The sequence below is a fragment of the Aethalodelphis obliquidens genome, unplaced genomic scaffold (assembly GCF_003676395.1).
Source record: "Aethalodelphis obliquidens isolate GAN/ISIS:26980383/991018 unplaced genomic scaffold, ASM367639v1 scaffold73, whole genome shotgun sequence".
Taxonomy (NCBI): domain Eukaryota; kingdom Metazoa; phylum Chordata; class Mammalia; order Artiodactyla; family Delphinidae; genus Aethalodelphis; species Aethalodelphis obliquidens.
In genome coordinates, this window is record NW_020838017.1 from 4,796,852 (window position 1) to 4,822,924 (window position 26,073).

General features: G+C 39.9%; 1 long non-coding RNA gene across 1 annotated transcript; it reads right to left on the bottom strand.

The window, feature by feature from the left end:
* Positions 1-4,891: 4,891 nt before the first annotated feature.
* LOC113612208 (uncharacterized) lies at positions 4,892-25,519 on the bottom strand. Its single transcript, XR_003429774.1, has 3 exons — positions 25,460-25,519; positions 24,932-25,019; positions 4,892-4,933 (listed from the first exon to the last, which is right to left on the bottom strand). It is a non-coding gene; the product is annotated as an uncharacterized LOC113612208 (long non-coding RNA).
* Positions 25,520-26,073: the final 554 nt, after the last annotated feature.

Sequence of the window (26,073 nt, forward strand, 5' to 3'; positions counted from 1 at the left end):
CAGTATAAGCCTCAAAATAAAATAATCAAAATATCCTTATTCAATATTGCAATATGAATTATTACAGAAAAGTGTTTGGAGCAAGCTGGTCTCTTTTACAAAACTGCAAATGAAAACATGAGTCTGATCGCTTGCAGCAATCTGAAATTAATGCACTGGCTGAATTATTATGCTAATCATCCCTGGCCAGAAGGCTGGCCATCATCTGTATCCTGACCACATACAATTCCCAAATGACAGGGGCAGGAAGGCTCCGTGGCTCAGTTCAGTGCCTGGCATGGCTGAGCTTCCCAGCAGGCTCTGGGGGTTGGTCCCTCCCGTACCCTGGGCCATGCCAAGCTGAGGAACGCTCTGTTCCATCCCCACCCGCTATCCTGTTGCAGCAAGCCCTGCTAATAGTTACTTTTCAGTTTCCTTGATATGATCTCAACATCGTTTCCATGTTTCATTCTGAAAGGGCCTTTCTCTGGGTTCTGTATTCTGTGTCTGTTGGGTTAGAATTCCACACCATGCAAGCAAAGATCACAGAAAACGCTCTTCAAAAACAAGGCTGCCTGGGCCACCAGGTGAACTCATTCACATAGCACACTGGCTTTAGCATTTTATTTAAACAAAGAGGTCTTCTGGGTGCTGATGCTACACGTGTGACATGATTTCTCTATTTTCATCTCTTAGTTCCAAGGAATGAAATCTCATCCTTGAGATATTCTTATGTAAATAATGGCAGGGAGCCTCGTTAGTAACAGTCAGAAAGGTCAGAGAATTGACTCGCCTGAGTGAGCAGGGGATGAAATGCAGTCCTCCCTGTGCACCCACCCTGCTGTGTGCTCTCGGGCCACGCTTTACCTCTCTGATCCCATAAGAAAGGATTAAATTAGGTGTCTCTAAGGCCTTTTTGACTCTAAAGTATTTGTCTTTTAACTCAGCTAAAATTGGCCTCTGTAGAACCCAATTAATTCTGTTTCTCATTAACAGGCAAAAGTATTTTTATGTGAGAAACAAGCTCTTGGCTATTCCTTCAAGGGAAATAATCAGAATTCATAGCAAAAGACATGTGATTTATCTTTCTGCACTTAGGATTTTGGCTTTCATTTGAGAGTCATTTCCCAAAATGCAAAATGAAAGAATTTAAAACAAGAAACAGCCAAAAGATTCCTGGCCAAGAAACTGCCTCGGCAGCATCTTGATTTCTCGAGTCACTTTTTAGATTTTACCCTGCAGCTGTGTTCTGGCAAATCTGATTGAATCCATATGTCTTTTATGGCTAGACTGCGTCCTGGCTTCATCCATCATGCGTTCTAGAAAAAGCCATCAAGTCAGTAAAAAAAAAAAAAAAAAAAAAAAGTTGGGGGAAGTTTTACTGCAGAGAATGAGTCTTTTTCAATACAAATACTGACCCTACTGGAAAAGTGTGAATGTAGCAGTTTCAGAAATCAAAGTCAAGGTCGTCTTAACCATTAGCAGAATAAGTTGTGGCCCTGGGATGTGAGTACTGGTCTAATGGAGACTCTCCCAATAAAATCTCCCTCTCTCTGATCCTCACCTAACCTCAGACCTCAGATGAGAAACATCTCCTTTAGATCAGCAAGCAACCGATTTTAAAACGCAAATTTCCTGTTCGGATGTCAGAGAGCAGAATGAGAGGAGGTGGGGAGCTCAGGTCATTGCCAGGAGGGCTGATGCTGTGGAGCTGGGTGTCTGGAAATCCCCCCAAGGACACCAAAGAGCAGGAAAGAAAATAACTCCTGAGACAAACCTCCCCACAATACTCAACAATCTTGACATTTGGGTTTTTTTTATTTCAAGCCATAGTCTATACTTCTGGGAAGCAGGCAAAGCACAAAAAAGAACAACTGACTAGGGTTTGGTGCCGGCTGAAGCAGAAAGATTGCTGCTCTTTTTAAAAAGTTGAAAGGAAAAGCCTTCATCCTTGTTTTTTTTTTTTTTGCGGTACGCGGGCCTCTCACTGCTGTGGCCTCTCCCGTTGCGGAGCACAGGCTCCGGACGCGCAGGCTCAGCGGCCATGGCTCACGGGCCCAGCCGCTCCGCAGCACGTGGGATCCTCCCAGACCGGGGCACGAACCCGCGTCCCCTGCATCGGCAGGTAGACTCTCAACCACTGCGCCACCAGGGAAGCCCCATCCTTCTTTATTAGACAAGGCTCTGTAGCTACGAGCGCCTGTTAAGGCCCAACCTTGGGAGAGAATTTCTTCTCCACCTTTCCTAGCAGATGCGCCTCTAAACAAGCCAACACAACAGCTGTGTTTAAGCAGAGGCACCGTCTGTCCAGGCTCGACGTCTGGAAACCTGCAAGCAGTGTACTAGGAGGCTCAGGCCTTCAAGTGTAGATGTGACGTGAGCCACACATCTTAAGGTGCCGATTCACGGCACAGTTGCCCTGGGATTCTGTGGCGGGAGGGCAGCAGCCTCCTACAGGGTTATCCTTTCTGAGATGCTTCACTTGAGAAAGTCATCACTCAAGAACAGCAAGCAGGCTGTTCACAAAAAACAAACAAACAAAAAGACAAAAAACACACCTTAGCTGTGTGGTAACCCAGACCCATCCTACAGGGTTCCTGGCCACCCACCTCCTATTCCCCTGCAGGATCTGTGACACCTCACCAAGGGGCAGCCTTGGTTTGGAGACTTCGGCACCGGAGAGGATGGGCAGGAATGGAGCCAACCGACAGCACAGCCCCTCCTGACACGAGCCAAGGCTGAAGTCCCTGTGGAAGCTCCAAGCTGCCGGCATGAGGCAGGGCAGGTCGATTGCAGGTGCAGACCCCACCATGTGAGCCGTGCTTTATGTTGAGATCAATGCGCCTCCTCCACGAAGCCGTGCATGACCTCTGAAACCCACATCCATCTCCTCGTGACTGACGGCCTTCACCTACTGTTCCCGGCGGTTTAGTGTGGCTCTCTGAGGGTGCAAGTGGGAAGACATCCTGAGCCAGTCCAGGGCTTAGCAGGAAAGAGTGCCCTGGCTGCGTGCTGACGCCTGCCCCGCAGCCGGGAGGTGAGAGCAGGGAGTGCTTACCACGCTTCCCCGCAGGCAGTAAGCTGCCTACAGTCAGGTGGACCTTCCCTTCCCAGTGGAGAGTGAAGTCCTTCAGCCTAACGGCGTGGATTCTGCTTCTCCTCAATTCTCTCCCAGTGCCCAGCCCAGAGCTAGGTACATTTATTTACTTCACTTAAACTATCACAAACTTCCAGCAATTCTAGAAACACTACAGCGTCTGCAGGGCCGTCATGTAACTTTGCTACACAATCTCCGGAATTACAGTGGAACCTCTTAATCTCATAGCCTTTCCGTCTCTTACTCTCTCCCACTCGCTCTCTGTGTTAGTATAGATGACTGGGGTGATAAAATGACAGACGTTAGAGAACACTGCCCTATAGTATATAATCAAGTGCTCACTTATGTGGCACAAATTTGGGAACTCAAGGATGATGAGTATCAACATCGTAGACGATACCCTGCTCACAAGTGGATTCTCTTATGCCACAAATAATTATTGAGGGACACACATTTATGAGCCAGGAACGGTGGCAGTCCCTGAAATATGATGGTCCTAAAACTGGCATGGTCCCTGGCCTCGTGGTATTTATACTCTTCCACTCCCAGCTGCGTACACAGAGACGGCTACCCAGTGTGTGAGAAGCCGGGCTTGGATCTGTCTCTGCCCCCCTGAACCACCAAAGGTCAGGGACCCCGGCGTCAAGTTCTCCATAGAGAATCTACAACAGAGGTGGAAACCACTGTTTTTATTTTTTTCCACTACAGACTAGTTTTTCCTATTCTAGAACTTTGGAGAGAGGGAACTATCAATATATAGTACGTACTCTCTTGCGTGTTGCCTCTTTCACTCAGCAGAACGCATTAGAGATTTGTCCATACAACCGCCTGCTGTCGCACTCTGCTCTTCTGTGCTCCTGTAGCAGCCCATCCTATGGACGGACCTCAGGCAATTTCTCTGTATAACTCTTCATGGACACCTGGGCTAGTGCGAGCTTCGGGGTCTGTCCCCGCTTGCCTGTCATTTTGCCTCCTGCCTGCCATATGGGCTTCCTCCCATGGTTAGGCGAATGGTCACTGGAGTAAAACTGACAAGGGTTAGAGCCACTTGCTGAATGATATTGAGCAAGCTGCTAGGCCTCTCTTGCTCTCTGGTTGCTCCTCCGGGGGTGATGGTGAAGATACCTTAGGGCAGAAAACAGCTCAAAGACAGGGGACCTGGAATGTAACCGGTGCTTAATAATAGGAGCTTTATTTTTTATGTCTACTGTATTCGTTTCTTAAGGCTGCTATCACAATGTGCCACAGACTTGGTGGCTTAAAACAGAGGATATATATTGTCTCACAGGTCTGGAGGCTAGAAGTCTGAGATCAAGGTGAATGGAGGGTCACACTCTCTCTGAAGGCTCTAGAGCAGGATCTATGCCATGACTTTCTCAGAGCTTCAGCTGTGGCCAGCGAACCATGGAGTTCTTTGCTTATAGACTCATCACTCCAATTTCTACCTCCATCTTCACATAGCATCTTTGTCTCTTTTCCTTTTCTTATAAGGACATCAGTCATATTGGATTAAGGGCCCATCCTATTCCAATCTGACCTCTTCTGAACAAATTACACCTGCAACAACCTATTTCCAAATAAAGTCACATTCAGAGGTTTCAGGAAAGACCTGAATTTGGGGGTGCGGATGGGAGGAACATTACCCAACAAAGTACAACCATCTCCCCAGACAAATTATAAAATCATTTATTTAAAAGATTGTGTCTTGGGGCTTCCCTGGTGGCGCAGTGGTTGAGAGTCCACCTGCCGATGGAGGGGACGCGGGTTCGTGCCCCGGTCCGGGAGGATCCCACATGCCGCGGGGCGGCTGGGTCTGTGGGCCATGGCCACTGAGCCTGCGCGTCCGGAGCCTGTGCTCTGCAACCGGAGAGGCCACAACAGTGAGAGTCCCGCGTACCGCCAAAAAAAAAAAAAAAAAAGATTGTGTCTTATAAAATATTGCTCTGCATCCCTTGCACAGACTCAATGGTCAATAAATATTTGATAAAGCAGAAACTGAAAATGATGATGAATTTAATCTGTACTCTGAGGAGAGGTAAGAAGAAAAGATTTCATCACAGGATAAAACATAGATATTTAGCCTCAAATTCTGCAGGTTTTGCTGTATCATTTTGGAAGCTTTAAAGTCAAGAGACTAATGTGCTTCTTCCACAAGAAATTAGCAATTTCATATAACTAATCATAGACATGTTGTTTCATCCAGGAGACTCGATTAAAAATAAAGTTAGAAAGAGATTGAAGGTGATTTTCAGATTTTATTCCACCTACAGTAACGCATTTCTTTAATATTTGTTTTCAGCTACAACAGTGCTATGACATTCTGCTAGACCTGGCAAATTCCTCCTGGGAGGCAGATTGCCAAAATACACAATCACTTCCCCACAGAACCATCCATTTATCAGTTCTTTAGCTAGGAAGGAAAAAAAACCAAGTTCAAATTTCTCGTTTACACAAGTGTAGATATTAACAGGGACCACGTTTATTCTAATTTCCTTTGTACACTCTCTGTCATTTATGTAACTTTGTTCTCACGGCCTCAAATTCCATATGGGTAGAGCTCATCAAGCATCAGAATCACAATTAGATATAAGTTAGATAATAAGGTTTACCTTTATTATCTATGACATCCAAAGGGTAGGATATAGGAAGCCTGCCTGGTTTCCTCTTACAGTCATCAATCACTTTTTAAACAAAAAATTACCAAAACTCTCCAATGTTGGTATATCTCAAAGATGCTGAAATGCTAAGATTTTAGTGGCTCAAAAAATAACGACTCTTTTCTCATGGCAGTCTTCTATTTAGTTCCACAAGCAACCTGGCTGTAGGAATATACATTTCACCCAAAGGATTCAAAAAAGGTGCTTTCATTTTTAATGTAAACCAGATAAAACTAAAAGTCATTTTTATTTTTTCTGAACTCACTACAGTTCTAAATCAGTTTTTCTTCACCCCACTAAAATTACTGCTTGACACCTAAAGCAAATAGAGAAAGAAGAACAAACAAAACCCAAAGTGAGTAGAAGGGAAGAAATCGTAAAGATCAGAACAGAAATAAATGAATAGAGATGAAGAAAACAATAAAAGAACAAAGGTCAATGAAACTAAAAGCTGGTTCTTTGAAAAGATAAACAAAATTGAGAAACCTTTAGCCAGACTCCTCAAGAAAAAAAGGGAGAGGGCTCAAATCAGTAAAATTAGAAATGAAAAAGGAGAAGTAACAATGGATACCACAGAAATACAAAGGATCACAAGAGACTACTACAAGCAACTATATGCCAATAAAATGGACAACCTAGAAGAAATGGGCAAATTCTGAGAAAGGTACAACCTTCCAAAACTGAACCAGGAAGAAATAGAAAATATGAACAGACCAATCACAAGTACTGAAATTGAAACTGTGATTAAAAATCTTCCAACAAAGGTCCAGAACCAGATGGCTTCACAAATTCTACCAAACATTTAGAGAAGAGTTAACACCTATCCTTCTAAAACTCTTCCAAAAAATTGTGGAGGAAGGAATACACTCAGACATTCTATGAGGCCACCATCACCCTGATACCAAAAACCAGACAAAGATACCACAAAAAAAAGGGAAGTTACAGGCCAATATCACTGATGCACATAGATGCAAAAATCCTCAACAAAATACTAGCAAACCGAATCCAACAATACATTTGAAGTATCAAACACCATGATCAAGTGGGATTTATCCCAGGAATACAAGGATTCTTCAATATATGCAAATCAATCAGTGTGATACTCTACAGTAACAAACTGAAGAATAAAAAACATATGATCTCAAAAGATGCATAAAAAGCTTTTCACAAAATTCAACACCCATTTATGATTAAAAACTCTCCAGAAAATGGGCATAGAGGGAACCTACCTCAACATAATAAAGGCCATATATGACAAACGCACTACTAACCTCATTCTCAATGCGGAAAAACTGAAAGCATTTCCTTTAAGATCAGGAATGAGACAAGGATGTCCACTCTTGCCACTTTTACTCAACATAGTTTTGGAAGTCCTAGCCACGGCAATCAGAGAAGAAAAAACAAATAAAAGGAATACAAATTGGAAAAAAAGAAGTAAAATTGTCACTGTTTACAGATGATATGATACTGTACAAAGAAAATCCTAAAGATGTCACTAGAAAACTACTAGAGCTCATCAGTGAATCCGGTAAAGTTGTAGTATACAAAATTAATACATAGAAATCTCTTGCATTCCAATATACTAATAACAAAAGATCAGAAAGAGAAATTAAGGAAACAATCCCATTTACCATCACATCAAAAAGAACAAAATACCTAGCAGGACTTCCCTGGCAGTCTAGTGGTTAAGGCTCCATGCTTCCATTGCAGGGGCTGTGGGTTCAATATCTGGTCAGGGAACTAAGATCCCACATGCCATGTGGTGCAGCCAAAAAAAAAAAAGAATAAAATACCCAGAAATAAACCTACCTAAGGAGGCAAAAGACCTGTACTCTGAAAACTGTTAAGACACTGATGAAAGAAATCTAAGATGACACAAACAGATGGAAAGATATACCATGTTCTTGGATTGGAAGAATTAATATTGTCAAAATGAGTATAATACCCAAGGCAATCTACAGATTTAATGCAATTCCTATCAAATTACCAATGGCAGTTTTCACAGACCTAGAACAAAAAATTTTTTAATTTGTACGGAAACACAAAAGACCCTGAATAGCCAAAGCACTCCTGAGAAAGAACAACAGAGTTGGAGGAATCAGGCTGCCTGACTTCAGACTACACTACAAAGCTACAGTCATCAAAAGAGTATGGTACTGTCACAAAAACAGAAATATAGATAAATGGAACAGGATAGAAAGCCCAGAAGTTAAGCCCACGCACCTATGGTCAATTAATCTACAACAAAGGAAGCAAGAACATAAGATGGAAAAAAAACAGTCTCTTCAGTAAGTGGTGCTGGGAAAACTGGACAGCTACATGTAAAATAATGAAATTAGAACATTCCTTAACACCATACAGAAAAATAAACTCAAAATGGATTAAATACCTAAATTTAAGTCCAGGTACTGTAAAATTCCTAGAGGAAAACATAGGTGGAACATTCTCTGACATAAATTGCAGCAGTATCTTTTTGCATCCACCTCCCAGAGTAATGAAAACGAAAACAAAAATTTAAAAATGGGACCAAATTAAAGGCTTTTGCACAGCAAAGGAAACCAATAAACAAAATGAAAAGACAACCCACAGAATGGGAGAAAATATTTGCAAATGAAGCGACTGATAAGGGATTAATCTCCAAAATATTCAAACAGCTCATGCAGCTCTATATCAAAAAAAATTTTAAAATGGGCAGAAGATCTAATAGACATTTCTCCAAAGAAGACATACAAATGGCCAAAAAAGCACACGAGAAGATGTTCAACATCACTAATTAGAGAAATGCAAATCAAAACTACAATGAGGTATCACCTTACACTGGTCAGAATGGCCATCATCAAAAAGTCTACAGGGCTTCCTTGGTGGCGCAGTGGTTGAGAGTCCGCCTGCCACTGCAGGGGACATGGGTTCGTGCCCCGGTCTGGGAAGATCCCACATGCCGCGGAGCGGCTAGGCCCGTGAGCCATGGCCGCTGAGCCTGCGCGTCCAGAGCCTGTGCTCCGCAATGGGAGAGGCCACAACAGTGAGAGGCCTGCGTACCGCCAAAAAAAAAAAGTCTACAAACAGTAAGTGCTGGAGAGGGTGTGGAGAAAAGGAAATCCTCATACACTGTTGGTGGGAATGTAAATTGGTGCAACCACTATGGAGAACAGTATGGAGGTTCCTCACAAAACTAAAAATGGAACTACCATGTGATCCAGCAATCCTACTCCTGTGCATATACCCGGAAAAAAACATAATTCGAAAAGATACGTGCACTCCAATGTTCACTGCAGTGCTATTCACAAGAGCCAAGTCATGGAAGCAACCTAAATGTCCACTGACAGAGGAATGGATAAAGAAGATGTGATACACATATACAACAGAATATTACTCAGACATCAAAAAGAATGAAATAGTGCCATTTGCAGCAACATGGGTGGACATGGAGATTATCATACTAAGTGAAGTAAGTTAGACAGAGAAACAAATATCACATGATATTACTTATATATAGAATCTAAAAAAATGGTACAAATGAACTTATTTACAAAACATAAACAGATTTTTCTAACAAACTTACGGTTACCAAAGGGGAAATGTGGAGAGGAGGGATAAAATAGGAGTTTGGGATGAACACATACACACTGCTATATATAAAATAGATAATCAACAAGGACCTACTGTATAGCACAGGAACTCTACTCAATATTCTGTAATAACCTATATGGGAGAAGAATCTGAAAATAATGGATATATGTATATGTATAAATGATTCACTTAGCTGAAACTAACACAACTAACACAACTATAACCCAGTATAAAATAAATATTAGGGCTTCCCTGGTGGCGCAGTAGTTGAGAGTCCGCCTGCTGATGCAGGGGACACGGGGACACGGGTTCGTGCCCCAGTCTGGGAAGATCCCACATGCCGTGGAGCGGCTAGGCCCGTGAGCCATGGCTGCAGAGCCTGAGCGTCCGGAGCCTGTGCTCCGCAACGGGAGAGGCTGCAACAGTGAGAGGCCCGCGTACTGCAAAAAATAATAATAATAATAAATAAATATTAAATTTAAAATATATATGATTGCTTGAAATTTTGCCCAAGCAACCAAACAAATTCTCATACTCTGTAAAAGACGATAGGACCAACCATACATAAGATAAAGAACAAAGCCAACTCCCTACATAGCTCAAAGGGGGGCTCACTGGAGCCCAAATATGACCAAGGTATGTTCCTCCACCTTTCCTGAATTTCCTCCATTATAATCCTACTGGATTTAAGTTTGCAAATTCTTGAGTTAAATGCAAACACTTGCTGAAAGAGAAAACTTAAAACAAAAACACAACATCTGCCCAGTTAAATGTATAATATTAGATTATGCCTAGGTAGGGACATGAGGGAATGGGGCCCTAGACAGGTATGTTTTTACAAGTATGAGAACAATATTTGCAGCACTCCTTATAGGTCACAGATCACATCTTTCTTCTTTTCTATATCTTTGCAATAACCCAACAAAAGATTTTTTCAATTGAGGTTAAATTCATGTAAGATAAAATCAACCATTTTAAAGTATACAGTTCAGTGGCATTTAGTACATTCACAGTGTTGTGCAACTACCACCCCTATCTAGTTCCAAAACATCATCTCCCCAAAACAAAACCCTATACCCATTAAGCATATGCTCCCCATTCCTCCTTCTCTCCAGGCCTGGCAAACACCAATTTGCATTCTATCTCTGTAGATTTACCAATTCTGGATATTCCATATAAATGGAATCGTGCATATGTGGCCCTTTTGCATCTGGCATTTCTTACTTAGTATAATGTTTTTGAGGTCCATCCATGTTGTAACATGTAGCAGTACTTCATTCCTTTTCATGACTGAATAATACTCCATTATATGGATATACCACATTTTGTTCATCCATCCATCTGTTGATGAACATTTGGGCTATTTCCACCTTCTGGCTAATGTGACTGGTGGGGCTAAAAATATACATGTACAAGTATTTGAGAACTTGTTTTCAATTTTTTTGTGTAGAATTGGTAGTGGATGCTTTCATTTCTCCAGAAGTGGAATTGCTAAATCACATGGTAATTCTATGTTTAACTTAGAGGAGTCACCAAACTGTTTTTCATAGCAGCTGAACAATTTTATACTCCCTCCACAATGTATAAGGGTTTCAATTTCTCCACATCTTCCCCAAAGCTTGTTTTCTGATTTTTTCTTCTTTTTAAATTGTAGCCAACCTCATGGGTGTGAAATGATATCTTAATGTGGTTTTTATTTACATTTCCCCAATGATTAATGATGTTGAGCAGAGAAGTCTTTTTTTCCTTCTCAGCCTGTTCTCCAAAGGTACAAATCCTCTATAAAAACCTGTATGATGTCCTATGCATATTCTGGTAGCATTACACAAGGACAGCCAGTTAATAAATATGTGCTCTTGATTGTCAAATAGCATCAAGAATCTTTTCTAGTTGCCTAAGTATTTTTAAGTGTATTTTTCAAGGGTTAGAATTCACCTAGTAGAGCTCTTTTGTAAAACAGTATATATTTTTTAGATATTTAATTATACATTAGATATAATAATCTTATATGTTTAATTATATATTATAATGATATAAATAAAATTATTGTTAATGCTGATTTCTTCAACATTTAATCTCAATAAATCTTGTGTCATGGATCACAGTATTAAAACTGTGCTGTGGTTCATAGCAGCACTATTTACAATAGACAAGATATGAAAGCAACCTAAGTATCCATCAACAGATGAATGGATAAAGATGTGATAAAAATATACAATGGAATATTACTCAGCCATTAAAAAGAACAAAATAATGCCATTTGCAGCAACATGGATGGACCTAGAGATTATCATACTAAGTGAAGTAAGAGAAAGATAAATATCATATGATATCACTTACATGTGAAATCTTAAAAAAATGATACAAATTAACTTATTTACAAAACAGAAACAGACTCACAGACATAGAAAACAAACTTATGGTTACCAAAGGGGAAAGGAAAGGGGTGGGGGATAAATTAGGAGTTTGGGATCAACAGTTACATACTACTATATATATAAAATAAACAAGGACCTACTGTATACCACAGGGAACTATATTCAACATCTTGTAATAACCTATAATGGAAAAGATTCTGAAAAAGAATATATGTATGTATGTATAACTGAATCACTTTGCTGTACACCTAAAACTAACATGGCATTGTAAATCAACTATACTTCACTTAAAAAAAAAAACAAACAAAAGAACCCCAAAACTGTGCTGTGAACACACAGAGGTGAAGACCACTAGGCTAGTCCTTGTTTTTCAGCGTATTTCCCTCTCTGGAAGTAGTTTGTGTTTCCATATATGTAAAATTTGGAAAATGAAAATGAATCAATAGTAACAGGAAAGAGATCAGTGATTGCCTCAGAACAGGGCAGAGAGGTTGTAAAAGGAGAGATATTAAGGGCCACTAGAGAAGGACTACCTTCGGGAAATGCTTTGGGGTGATGGATATATTCATTGCACTGATTGTGGCTATGGTTCCACTGGTATATAAATATGTCAAAATTCATCAGATTGCATACTATAAATATGTACAGTTTATCATATGTTAATTATATCTCAGTGAAACTGGGGAAAGGTTTTTAAAAGAAGGAAAAATATTATGCATACCATTATCCCATTTTCATAAAAAATTACACCACACACATGTATGCATTCATAAAGAACTGGGAGTAAATATTCCAAAATATTAGTAAATTCAAGCTAAGAGTTTCTCCTATGTTTTCTTCTAGAAGTTTTGCAGTTTTAGGTTTGACATTTGAGGTCTATAATCCATTCTGATTTCTTTTTTATATATGGGTTGAAGGTGGGTTTTTTTCATATGATTATCAATTATTTGAGCATCATTTCTTAAATCATTCTTTCCCAATTTGATTGTCATGGCACCATTACCAAAAATCAGTTTCTCTGTATTGATTATTTCTGTACTCTATTTTGTTCCATTGATCTATTTATCATAATACCAAATACCACACTGTCTTAATCATGGTAGCTATATAGTAAGTCTTGAAATCAGGCAGTGTTAGTCATTCAACTTTGCTCTTATTTTTCAAAATTGTTCTATTTGATGTCTTTTGCTTCTTCATATACATTTTAAAATCAATTTAACAGTTTCTGCAAAAAATCCTTCTGGGATTTCAATTGAGTATGTTGGATCTACAGGTCATTTTAGAGAGAAATGACAACTTAACATTGAGTCTTTCCATACATGAACATGATATATTTTCCCCATTTAATTAGGTCCTCTTTAATTTCTCTCAGCAATGTTTTGGAGTTTTTAGTGTGCAGGTCATGCACATCTTTTGCCAAATTTCTTCCTAAGTATTTCTTATTTTTTTATATTATTATAAATGATATTTCAATTTTCAATTGGTGATTATAGAAATACGGTTAGCTTTTGTATATTGACCTTATATCCTGCAACCTTGATAAACTCATTTATCATAGCAGCTTTTTTGTCAATTCATAGAATTTTCTACATACACAAAAATGTCATCTGTAAATATATAACAGCTTTACTTCTTCCTTTCCAATTTATTTGCTTTTAATTACTTTCCAAGCAGCTTTGCTCTCAATGTTTGAATTGATTAAAATGTATGAGGTTTTGTGGGTCAAGCAGACTTCACTCAATGTAGGTAGGATTCAATCGTCTTGCAAGGAGCCACCCAGGAGTCTTAGCTACAGAAGGGAATCACACTGACAACAGGATGGGAGGTGACAGTGAATGACCTGGAGCAGGAGCTGGGAGCAGGGAGACTGGTAGAAGTCCAATCATAGTGAGATCTCCCACAACAAGGAACCAACACTGGGGTGGATTTCCCCTTTAGGCATGTTACCCCACAAGACCCAGCATTTAGACACTTGCCACACAGTGGGCTTCAGTGGCCCCACAGGCAGTGTTGGCCAGAAAAGCATCACCAACCAACAGAGAGAACAACACAACCAGTCACTTAGATAAGAGACTCTTGTCCTCTTTCTCTTTCCTCCCTGTTCCAACACAATGAAGGGTTAGAGCCCAAAGGGAGAGGAAAAGGCTAAATGAGCTCATTCAGTCCCCCAGTATGAGGAAGGGGGATGAGGAAGGGGGAAGGGGGATACAGTATGAGGAAGGGGGATACAGAATGAAAAGAGCACGTCATAACCCTCTCCCTCACCCCCCCACACACACACACTACAGTCCCTATAAAAGGAAAATTTTGAAATCAGATATGAAATTGAAGTTTCAAACAAATCAGTCTTCTAATAACCAACGACCAGGAAATTATTATTTTTTCCTAAGATGCTATTAAGGGATCTGCTGTACAAGAGGGAAGGGAGATTTAACATAGGTCTTGAGGGGTGTGATAGCAGAAAAATAACAATTCAATGTTGTACCACACTAACTGAGATAGGTCAATAAATCAGAAATATATTGTTTAAAGATATCTAATAAATTAGTTGACAATATAAATAATGAATTTATCTGGATAAAACCTGTTGGAAAGACCTTCCTGTGTGATGCCAGAACATCACGAGTGTTCCAGCAGATCCCGTGACCTGGGACCTGTTGAACTGGGCTGAAGCACCTGCAAGCTCTTGAAGCGAGTGGTCTCACCAAATGAGAAGATTCATTTAAAATGCACTTGTTGGGCAGAACACTCTTTGATATAAAATGTAGTCATGTTTTTTGACTCTGTCTGCTAAAGCAAAGGAAATAAAAGCAAAAATAAACACATGGGACCTAATTAAACCCAAAAGCTCTTGCACAGCAAAGGAAAACATCAACAAAACAAAAAGATAACCTACTGAATGGGAGGAAATATTTGCAAATGATATGACTGATAAGGGGTTAATATGTAAAATATATAAACACCTCATACAAGTCAACATCAAAAGACCAAATAATCTGATTTTAAAAGGGGCAGACCTGAATACACATTTTTCCAACGAAGACATACAGATGGCCAAGAGGCATATGAAAAGACACTCAACATCATTAACCATCAGAGAAATAAAAATCAAAACCACAATGAGGTATCAACCCAAACCTGTGAGAATGTCTATCGTCAAAAAGAACACAAATAGAGTGAAGACTGCCGCCATGTCCTGCCTGCCATCTGCCACACACGGTTCAGTGTTATTCCAGGACCTTGCTTCAGACAGGTCTGGACTCAAAGAAGTCTAAAAATCCTCAAGAGAAACTCTCCGGTAATTAAGCAGCACCCAGCAACAAATGAGCACAGGTCCCTGGCACACCCTCAAACCTGCTTCTCACTGAGTGCCACGATTTCTCCAAATACCTCCTATACGAACTGAGAATAATGTAACTCCAGAAAAGAGGAACCGCAGAGGGCTGCTCCGCCCTTGCTGGGAGACCTGGGAGACCCAGACAGAGTTTCAAGCTAAGGACCCTCACGTCACCCTCAGGGTCTTGGTGCTCCGGCTGGGTATCAGGCCTGTGTCTCTGAGGTAGGAGAGCCAAGTTCAGGACATTGGTCCACCAGAGACCTCCCAGCTCCATGCAATATCAAACAGTGAAAAAAGCTCTCCCAGAGATCTCCATCTCAATGCTAAGACCCAGTTCCACTCAACGACCAGCAAGCTACAGTGCTGGACACCCTATGCCAAAAAACTAGCAAGACAGGAACACAACACCACCCATTAGCAGAGAGGCTGCCTAAAATCATAATAAGGTCACAGACACCCCAAAACACACCACCGGACGCAGTCCTGCCCACCAGATAGACAAGATCCAGACTCATCCACTAGAACACAGGGACCAGTCCCCTCCACCAGGAAGCCTACCCAACCCACTGAACCAAACTTAGCCACTGGGGGCAGACACCAAAAACAATGGGAAGGGGCTTCCCTGGTGGCGCAGTGGTTGGGGGTCCGCCTGCCGATGCGGGGGACATGGGTTCGTGGCCTGGTCTGTGGGCCCGTGAGCCATGGCCGCTGGGCCTGCGCGTCCGGAGCCTGTGCTCCGCGGTGGGAGAGGCCACGGCAATGAGAGGCCCGCATACCGCAAAAAAAAAAAAAAAAAACAACAGGAAGTACAAACCTGTAGCCTGTGAAAAGGAGACCCCAAACACAGTAAGATAAACAAAATGAGAAGACAGAAAAACACACAGCAGATGGAGGACCAAGGTAAAAACCTACCAGACCAAACAAATGAAGAGGAAATAGGCAGAAATTCTATTTCTACCTGAAAAAGAATTCAGAGTAATGAGAATAAAGATGATCCAAAATCTTGGAAATAGAATGGAGAAAATACAAGAAATGTTTAACAAGGACCTAGAAGAACTAAAGAGCAAACAAACAATGGTGAACAACACAATAAATGAAATTAAAAATTCTCTAAAAGGAATCAATAGCAGAATAACTGAGGCAGAAGAAGAGATAAGTGACAGGGAAGATAAAATAGTGGAAATAACTACCACAGAGCAGAATAAAGAAAAAACAATGAAAAGAATTGAGGACAGTCTCAGAGACCTCTCGGACAACATTAAGCACACCAACATTCGAATAATAGGGTTCCCAGAAGAAGAGGAGAAAAAGAAAGGGACTGAGAAAATATCTGAAGAGATTATAGTTGAAAACTTCCCTAATATGGGAGAGGAAATAGTTAATCAACTCCAGGAAGATCAGAGTCCCATACAGGATAAATCCAAAGAGAAACCCTCCAAGACACATATTAATCAAACTATCAAAAATTAAATACAAAGAAAAATTATTAAAAGCAGCAAGGGAAAAACAACAAATAATATACAAGGGAATCCCCATAAGGTTAACAGCTGATCTTTCAGCAGAAACTCCACCGGCCAGAAGGGAGTGGCAGGACACATTTAAAGCGATGAAAGGGAAAAACCTACAACCAAGATTACTCTACCCAGCAAGGATCTCATGCAGATTCGACGGAGATATTAAAACATTTACAGACAAGCAAAAGCTAAGAAAATTCAGCACCACCAAACCAGCTTTACAACAAATACTGAAGGAACTTCTCTAGGCAGGAGACACAAGAGTGGGAAAAGACCTACAAGAACAAACCCAAAACAATTAAGAAAATGGTAATAGGAACATACATATCAATAACTACCTTAAATGTAAATGGATTAAATGCTCCAACCAAAAGACATAGACTTGCTGAATGGATACAAAAACAAGACCCATATATATGCTGTCTACAGGAGACCCACTTCAGACCTAGGGACACATACAGACTGAAAGTGAGGGGATGGAAAAAGATATTCCATGCAAATGGAAATCAAAACAAAGTTGGAGTAGCAATTCTCATATCAGACAAAATAGACTTTAAAATAAAGGCTATTACAAGAGACAAAGAAGGACACTACATAATGATCAAGGGATCAATCTAGGGAGAAGATACAACAATTGTAAATATTTATGCACCCAACACAGGAGCACCTCAATGCATAAGGCAAATGCTAAGAGCCATAAAAGGGGAAATTGACAGTAACAAAATCATAGTAGGGGACTTTAACACCCCACTTTCATCATGGATACATCATCCAAAATGAAAATAAATAAGGAAACACAAGCTTTAAATGATACATTAAACAAGATGGACTTAATTGATATTTATACAACATTCCATCCAAAAACAACAGAATACACTTTCTTCTCAAGTGTTCATGGAACATTCTCCAGGACAGATCATATCTTGGGTCACAAACCAAGCCTTGGTAAATTTAAGAAAATTGAAATTGTATCAAGTATCTTTTCCAACCACAATGCTATGAAACTAGATATCAATTACTGGAAAACATCTGTAAAAAACAGAAACACACGGAGGCTAAACAACACACTACTAAATAACCAAGAGATCCCTTAAGAAATAAAAGAAGAATTCGAAAAAAGTACCTAAAAACAAATGACAATGAAAACATGACAACCCAAAACCTATGGGATGCAGCAAAAGGAGTTCTAAGAGGGAAACCTATAGCTATACAAGCCTACCTCAAGAAATATTTGAAATAAACAACCTAACCTTACATGTAAAGAAATTAGAGAAAGAAGAATAAAAAACACCCAAAGTTAGCAGAAGGAAAGAAATCATAAAGATCAGATCAGAAATAAATGAAAAAGAAATGAAGGAAACAATAGCAAAGATCAATAAAACTGAAAGCTGGTTCTTTGAGAAGATAAACAAAATTGATAAACCATTAGCCAGACTCATCAAGAAAAAAAGGGAGAAGACTCAAATCAACAGAATTAGAAATGAAAAAGCAGAAGTAACAACTGACACTGCAGAAATACACAGGATCATGAGATTACTACAAGCAACTATATGCCAATAAAATGAACAACCTGGAAGAAATGGACACATTCTTAGAAAAGCACAACCCTCTGAGACTGAACCAGGAAAAAATAGAAAAAATAAACAGACCAATCACAAGCACTGAAATTGAGATTCTGATTAAAAATCTTCCAACAAACAAAAGCCCAGGACCAGATGGTTTCACAGGCGATTTCTACAAGCATTTAGAGAAGAGCTAACACCTATCCTTCTCAAACTCTTCCAAAATATAGCAGAGGGAGGAACACTCCCAAACTAACTCTACGAGGCCACTGTCACCCTGATAACAAAACCAGACAAAGATGTCACACAAAAATAAAACTACAGGCCAATATCTGATGAACACAGATGCAAAATCCTCAATAGAATACTAGCAAACAGAATCCAACAACACATTAAACGGATCATACACCATGATCAAGTGGGGTTTACCCCAGGAATGCAAGGATTCTTCAATATACGTAAATCAATCAATGTGATACACCATATTAACAAATTGAAGAGTAAAAACCATATGATCATTTCAATAGACGCAGAAAATGTTTTCGACAAAATTCAACACCCATTTATAATAAAAACACTCCAGAAAGTAGGCATACAGGGAACTTACCTCAACATAATAAAGGCCATATATGACAAACCCACAGCCAACATCATTCTCAATGGTTAAAAAGTGAAACCATTTCCTCTAAGATCAGGAACAAGTCAAGGTTGGCCACTCTCACCACTATTATTCAACATAGTTTTGGAAGTTTTAGCCACAGCAATCACAGAAGAAAAAGAAATAAAAGGAATACAAATCAGAAAAGAAGACGTAAAACTGTCACTGTTCGCAGATGACATGATACTATACATAGAGAATCCTAAAGATGCCACTAGAAAACTACAAGTGTTAATCAATGAATTTGGTGAAGTTGCAGGATACAAAATTAATGCATTCCTATACACTAATGATGAAAAATCTGAAAGAGGAATTAAGGAAACACTCCCATTTACCACTGCATCAAAAAGAATAAAATACCTAGGAATAAACCTACCTAAGGAGACAAAAGACCTGTATGCAGAAAACTATAAGACACTGATGAAAGAAGTTAACGATGATACAAACAAATGGAGAGATATACCATGCTCTTGGATTAGAAGAATCAACATTGTGAAAATGACTATACTACCCAAAGCACTCTACAGATTCAGTGCAATCCCTATCAAACTACCAATGGCATTTTTCACAGAACTAAAACAAAAAATTTCACAATTTGTATGGAAACACAAAAGACCCCAAATAGCCAAAGCAATCTTGGGAACGAAAAATGGAGCTGGAGGAATCAGGCTCCCTGACTTCAGACTATACTACAAAGCTACAGTAATCAAGAAAGTATGGTACTGGCACAAAAACAGAAAGATAGATCAATGAAACAGGATAGAAAGCCCAGAGATAAACCCACGCACATATGGTCACCTTATCTTTGATAAAGGAGGAAGGAATGTACAGTGGAGAAAGAACAGCCTCTTCAGTACGTGGTGCTGGGAAAACTGGACAGGTACATGTAAAAGTATGAGATTAGAACACTCCCTAACACCATACACAAAAATAAGCTCAAAATGGATTAAAGACCTAAATGTTAAGGCCAGAAACTATCAAACTTTTAGAGGAAAACGTAGGCAGAACACTCTAAAGACATAAATCACAGCAAGATCCTTTTTGACACACCTCCTAGAGAAATGGAAATAAAAACAAAAATAAACAAATGGGACCTAATGAAACTTAAAAGCTTTTGCACAGCAAAGGAGACCATAAACAAGATGAAAAGACAACCCTCAGAATGGGAGAAAATATTTGCAAATGAAGCAACTGACAAAGGATTAATCTCCAAAATTTACAAGCAGCTCATGCAGCTCAGTATCAGAAAAACAAACAACCCAATCCAAAAATGGGCAGAAGACCTAAATAGACATTTCTCCAAAGAAGATATACAGATGGCCAACAAACACATGAAAGGATGCTCAACATCACTAATCATTAGAGAAATGCAAATCAGAACTACAATGAGGTATCACCTCACACTGGTCAGAATGGCCATCCAAAAAATCTGCAAACAATAAATGCTGGAGAGGGTGTGGAGAAAAGGGAACCCTCTTGCACTGTTGGGGGGAATGTAAGTTGGTGCAGCCACTATGGAGAACATGGAGGTTCCTTAAGAAACTAAAAATAGAACTACCATACGACCCAGCAATCCCACTACTGGGCATATACCCTGAGAAAACCATAATTCAAAAAGAGTCATATACCAAAATGTTCATTGCAGCTGTATTCACAATAGCCAGGACATGGAAGCAACCTAAGTGTCCATCGACAGATGAATGGATAAAGAAGATGTGGCACATATATACAATGGAATATTATTCAGCCATAAAAAGAAACAAAATTGAATTATTTGTAGTGAGATGGATGGACCTAGAATCTGTCACACAGAGTGAAGTAAGTCAGAAAGAGAGAAACAAATACTGTATGCTAACACATACATATGGAATCTAAAAAAAAAAAAAATTGGTTCTGAAGAACCTAGGGGCAGGACAGGAATAAAGACGCAGACGTAGAGAATGGACTTGAGGACACGGGGAGGGGGAAGGGTAAGCTGGGATGAAGTGAGAGATGGGCATGGACATATATACGCTACCAAATGTAAAACAGATAGCTAGTGGGAAGCAGCCACATAGCACAGGGAGATCAGCTCGGTGCTTTGTGTCCACCTACAAGGGTGGGATAGGGTAGGTGGGAGGGAGATGTAAGAGAGAGGAGATATGGGGATATATATATATATATATATATATGTATAGCTGATTCACTTTGTTATAAAGCAGAAACTAACACACTATTGTAAAGCAATTATACTCCAATCAAGATGTTAAAAAAAAAAAAAAGAACACATAGCAAATGTTGGCAAAGATGTGGAGAAAAGGGAACCCTTGTACTTTGGTTGTGGGAATGTAAATTGATGCAGCCATTGTGGAAAACAGTATGGAGGTTCCTCAAAAAACTGAAGGTAGAACTACCATACGACCCAGCAATTCCACTCCTGGGTATTTATCCAAAATACCCAAAAACAATAATTTGAAAAGATACATGCACCCCAGTACTCATAACAGCATTATTTACAATTGCCAAGATACGTCCATCAATAGATGAATGGATAAAGATGTGGTATATACATATGATGGAATACTACTCAGCCATAAAAAAGAATGAAATTTTGCCATTTGCAAAAACATGGATGGACTTGGAGGGTATTAAGCTAAGTGAAATAAATCAGAAAGAGAAAGATAATATGTGCTGTATGATAGCACTTATATGTGAAATTAAAAAATATAACAAACTAGTGAATATAACAAAAAAGAAACAGACTCAGATAAAGAGAACAAACTAGTGGTAACTGGTGGGGAGAAGGAAGTGGGGACAAGATAGGGGTAGGGGATTAAGAGGTACAAAATACTCTGTACAGAATAAGTTGCAAGGATATATAGTACAACACAGGGAAAATAGCCAATATTTTATAATAACTATAAATGGAATATAAGCTTTAAAAATTGTGAGTCACTACTGTATAACTGAAACATATATTGTACATTAACTATACCTCAATAAAAAAGAATTTGAAAAATAAATTAATTTTTTAAAAATAATGCATGTGTTGGCCCTCTATCTCCTAGACAGTAAAATAAAAAAGGCTGAACTAAATTTTCTGTGATCCTCTTAGCTCAAATGTCTTTTTCAAAATAACCAATTTATATTTTCCTCTTGTTTCTAAATATTTGGGACTTATCTCAAAAAGAGTCATTTATGTATTCCTCAAATAAACCATGCCTGTGCACGCCAATGAACTTTGGCCTACGTTGCCCCTGCAAGCTAAAATGCCTCTCTCCTACTCGCCATCTGGAAAATACCCCATCATCCTTGGAAAGATCAGCTTCCATGAATCCCTCTCTCTCACTCCCCAGGTAAGAATGACTCTGCCTGCCCTTCTCTGACTCCCACTGTACAAAGTTTATTCCTCCATGGCACAGGCTTTTGGTTTTGGTTTTGTTTTTAAAGGTAGTGAGTTGTGTCTGCTGTCTTCTTCCTAACCCATCTCTCCTTTAAGGACAAAACCCAGCTTCTAGCCGTTTCCCAAGCAAGTCTTTATCATACAAAACTTAAGTGATGGAAGAACAAGAAAAATGAAAGCAGAGAGGTTAAGGCAATCAGTATAATAAAGAGATGAGTCTGAAAGGGGACTGGAGAGCAACTAGACAAGACAGCATGGGCCAAGTTTGTGGGACAGTCTGGGGAAGCTTGCAGTGAACGAGGGGAGAGCTTTCAACAAACGGTGCTTGAATCATGCCAAAACGGTACCTTGGTGCCATGGCTGCTATTGTTGGTATGAGATATGTAGGGGAGGGGAGGAAGCAGATGTGTTGCTAGGCTGTACAAAAGGCATTGCCTTTGGCATTCTTAGAGATATTTCCATAGAGTTTAAATTGTTTGTCAGTCATTCTACATTCAGGGAAGGGGTGGGGGTGGGATGAACTGGGAGATTGGGATTGACAGACACACACTACTGTATATAAAATAGATAACTAATGAGAACCTACTGTAGAGCACAGGGAACTCTACTCAGTGCTCTACGGTGACCTAAACGGGGAGGAAGAGAGTGGATATATGTATATGTATGACTAATTCACTTTGCTGTACAGCAGAAACACAACACTGTAAAGCAACTATACTCCAATAAAAAAATTAATTTGTAAAAAATACCAAGAATTACAATAGAGATAATAAGTAGAATTTATGTTTCAAACAAAATAGCCCCGGGGCTTCCCTGGTGGCGCAGTGGTTGGGAGTCCGCCCGCCGATGCAGGGGACGCGGGTTCGAGCCCCGGTCCAGGAGGATCCCGCGTGCTGTGGAGCGACTGGGCCCGTGAGCCATGGCCGCTGGGCCTGCGCTTCCGGAGGCTGTGCTCCGCAACAGGAGAGGCCACAACAGTGAGAGGCCCGCGTACCGTGGAAAAAAAAAAAAAAAATAGCCCCTATATAATAAATAAATAACAGTTTTTCAGTCATTCTACATTCAAGCTATCATGTCTTTAAACATGACCGCACAGTGAGGATGGAGCTTTAAGCTAGTGACATCTGTCTTGTAAGACTCAGCAACTTGTAATTATACTTTCATGTCTGTTTTCTCCTCTCACCCGCCCCCAACCCTTCCTCCAGCCTCTCCATGAGAACAAGGACTGTGCCTTTTATCCACTTGCCCTGCTTCTATGAATGAATGATTCACTTAGAAAAGGAGACTTTCTCTGGAACCCTGCACACAATCCCCAGGCAGGTTCTAGAAGCATACAAACGGATACATATGGAAGGCTTCAGAGCTCTGGGGTCAAACAGGTTTGGGTTCTAATCCCAGCTCTGCCACTTACTAGCTGTGGGACCTGTAACTCCCTGAAGCTCAGGTCCCTCAACTGTAAAATGGTGGACATCCTGGAACCTGCTGCATAGAGCTGTTAAGACAACTAAATAAAATAACACATATTAAATTCTAAGTACAGTATCCAACACAAACACACACGTTATAGAGATACAGACAGCATATCTAAATATATTCAAACACACAGACGCATTCAGCTTCCATTCTGAAACCTCCCTGAGAAACAGTCTTATCTCTTAGGTATGTATATATTAAATCCAGCATTTTCTAAAAAGAGACAGTAACACTATCACCGTTACTATAAGTATGTCTAATGGACTGAAAGAGAGCATTGGGCACAACCTAAAAGTATATGCATCACTTTAAACTATTAATCTAACTTATTTACATCATATACATATCTATCTGTCAAGCAAAGGTTAATAGAGAGTTTATGAAATTGGGAATGCAATTAAGTCTCCCGGGAATCTCAGTTGGAGGCCATGCCAGTTTCTATGGTAACCAAAGGGCTCAGGCAAAAAATGAGGGGAAGGGAGGTGATTTAAAAGCAAGATAAGCCCATAAATATAGCTCTTGTCTACCTTTTCTTTTGAGTTCCAATAAGCAATCTTGGCTGCATTTAAATTATTATACAAAGGAAAGTATAAATCAGATTAGTCTTTCACCTCCTAGAATTAAATACATTTTTGCAAAATGTTTAAAGTGATTCCAGTTTTTAAAAATGTATCACTTCTCAGTTTATGAAGTGTGTCAGGTATGTCTCAAATTCCCCAGGGGAGAGAATAGGCGAGGGGACTGAAAGAACACAACGAGATATCCAAGATGTCCAGGATGATTAGACTATACTGTGAATAACCTTCTCAACACCAGCTAATTAGGTTTTACTTATGGTCTCAGAAATTGCAATTAGGCCAAAGGGAGAAAATGTAAAGAATTGGTTTTCCTGTGACAGATTTCACAACATCACTGAATTGAAGAAGAGTTTAGTGATCGCCTAGTCAAACCCTTGATTTAATCACCAAAAACGCTTCCCTTGAGAAATTAACTTAGCTCCCTAATTTAGGTGAGGGAACTAGATACCAGCAGAACCATGGTTAGAATCTGAGCTCCCTGACTATAGCTCCTACTGTAGTCTACACACCGCTTTCCTCTCCTTCACTTCTTTTTTACATGCAAAACTTAGGAACGCTCTTAACCAAGCAAGTCATTCCCAACTGCTGAATTGTCTGATTATTGCAGGTGGTCTGACTTGTTTTGTAAAACCAAATGAATCTTATTTTGGTACACTTCACCTAAGTTCTTAATTTCATTCACATTTAGAAGCAACTTCACATTTTCCATTAAGAAAACACTTTATGGAAGTTCTGGGAGTACCTACCTGTTTTAGCTGACAGTCCAGCAGCTCCGTGTTCATTGCCAGCAATGTGCTCCTGTATGTATCCCACATAGTCTGTGTTAAGAAGAGCCTGAAAGAGAGAGGCCACCAGAGAAATTCACATAGGATCCACAAAAGATACTGATTTAAAAAAAAATCAGGAAAATCCTATTGCATAGTCTCAAATTTTCATCCTGCAATCTCAAGTGATTCCTTTGTAAAGGGGAGATAAAATGGGATAAAGAAAAATAGAATAGCATTATAATTCAGCCAGCACTGTTAAAACAGTGAACTCCTGCTTCTCTCCCAAGGTTTGCACTAAATGAAATCTGAAGTTTCTCATTTTGTTTCAAATAAATATAATAGATTCCATAGTGGACATGGTGATCTCTCTGGGTCTCTGCATACATGTAAAAGTAGTGCTTGGTGCAAGTGAGGAGACAGGTGGCTGGACTAGAATCTAATTCTCCCCCTCTAATATTTCAAGACTGAGAAAGGATATCAAAAGTACAGATAAGATGCTATACTTACTTCTACAAACCACATTCTCTCTGAAATTCTGTCTTCTGATTCACAAACTGGAGATAATCCCAGCTAAGCATACCTCGCAATGTTATTATGTGGATGAAATGAGGGTGTCATTGGAAATTTTGATTTATTGTGAAACTCACCCTGGGTGTAAGAGCCACTGTGCTTGCCCTGCCTCTCTGTCCTCCTATGGGACACTTCCCCATCCACAGCCTCTATGAAACAGGTAGCCATGTTTTTTCATGTAACCCTACTGACTTTCACATGCCCATTCAGCTGATGCAAAGGACCACTGCTCCAATGCCTGGCCAAACACCTGTGTGGCCTTGCTCACAACAATAAACTAGATCAATCAGAAATTTGAACCAGGACACATGCTAAAAAAAAAAAAATAGTGTGTGAGCAGTGGGAAGTATAGTGAAAAGGTCCAAATGGACGGAGTGGGTCAAGAAGCAGAAAGTACGGGGAAGGAGGGGTCAGTTGCTGGCAGGACAGAAAAGAGACCCGAGGAGGGTAACTGAGTTTCACTGAGAGCGAAACACTGGAGTAGAGACCCAGGAGCTGTCATCACCAGGTCTCCCCAAAGCTTGCTGGAAACAAGATTCACCAATCTTTTT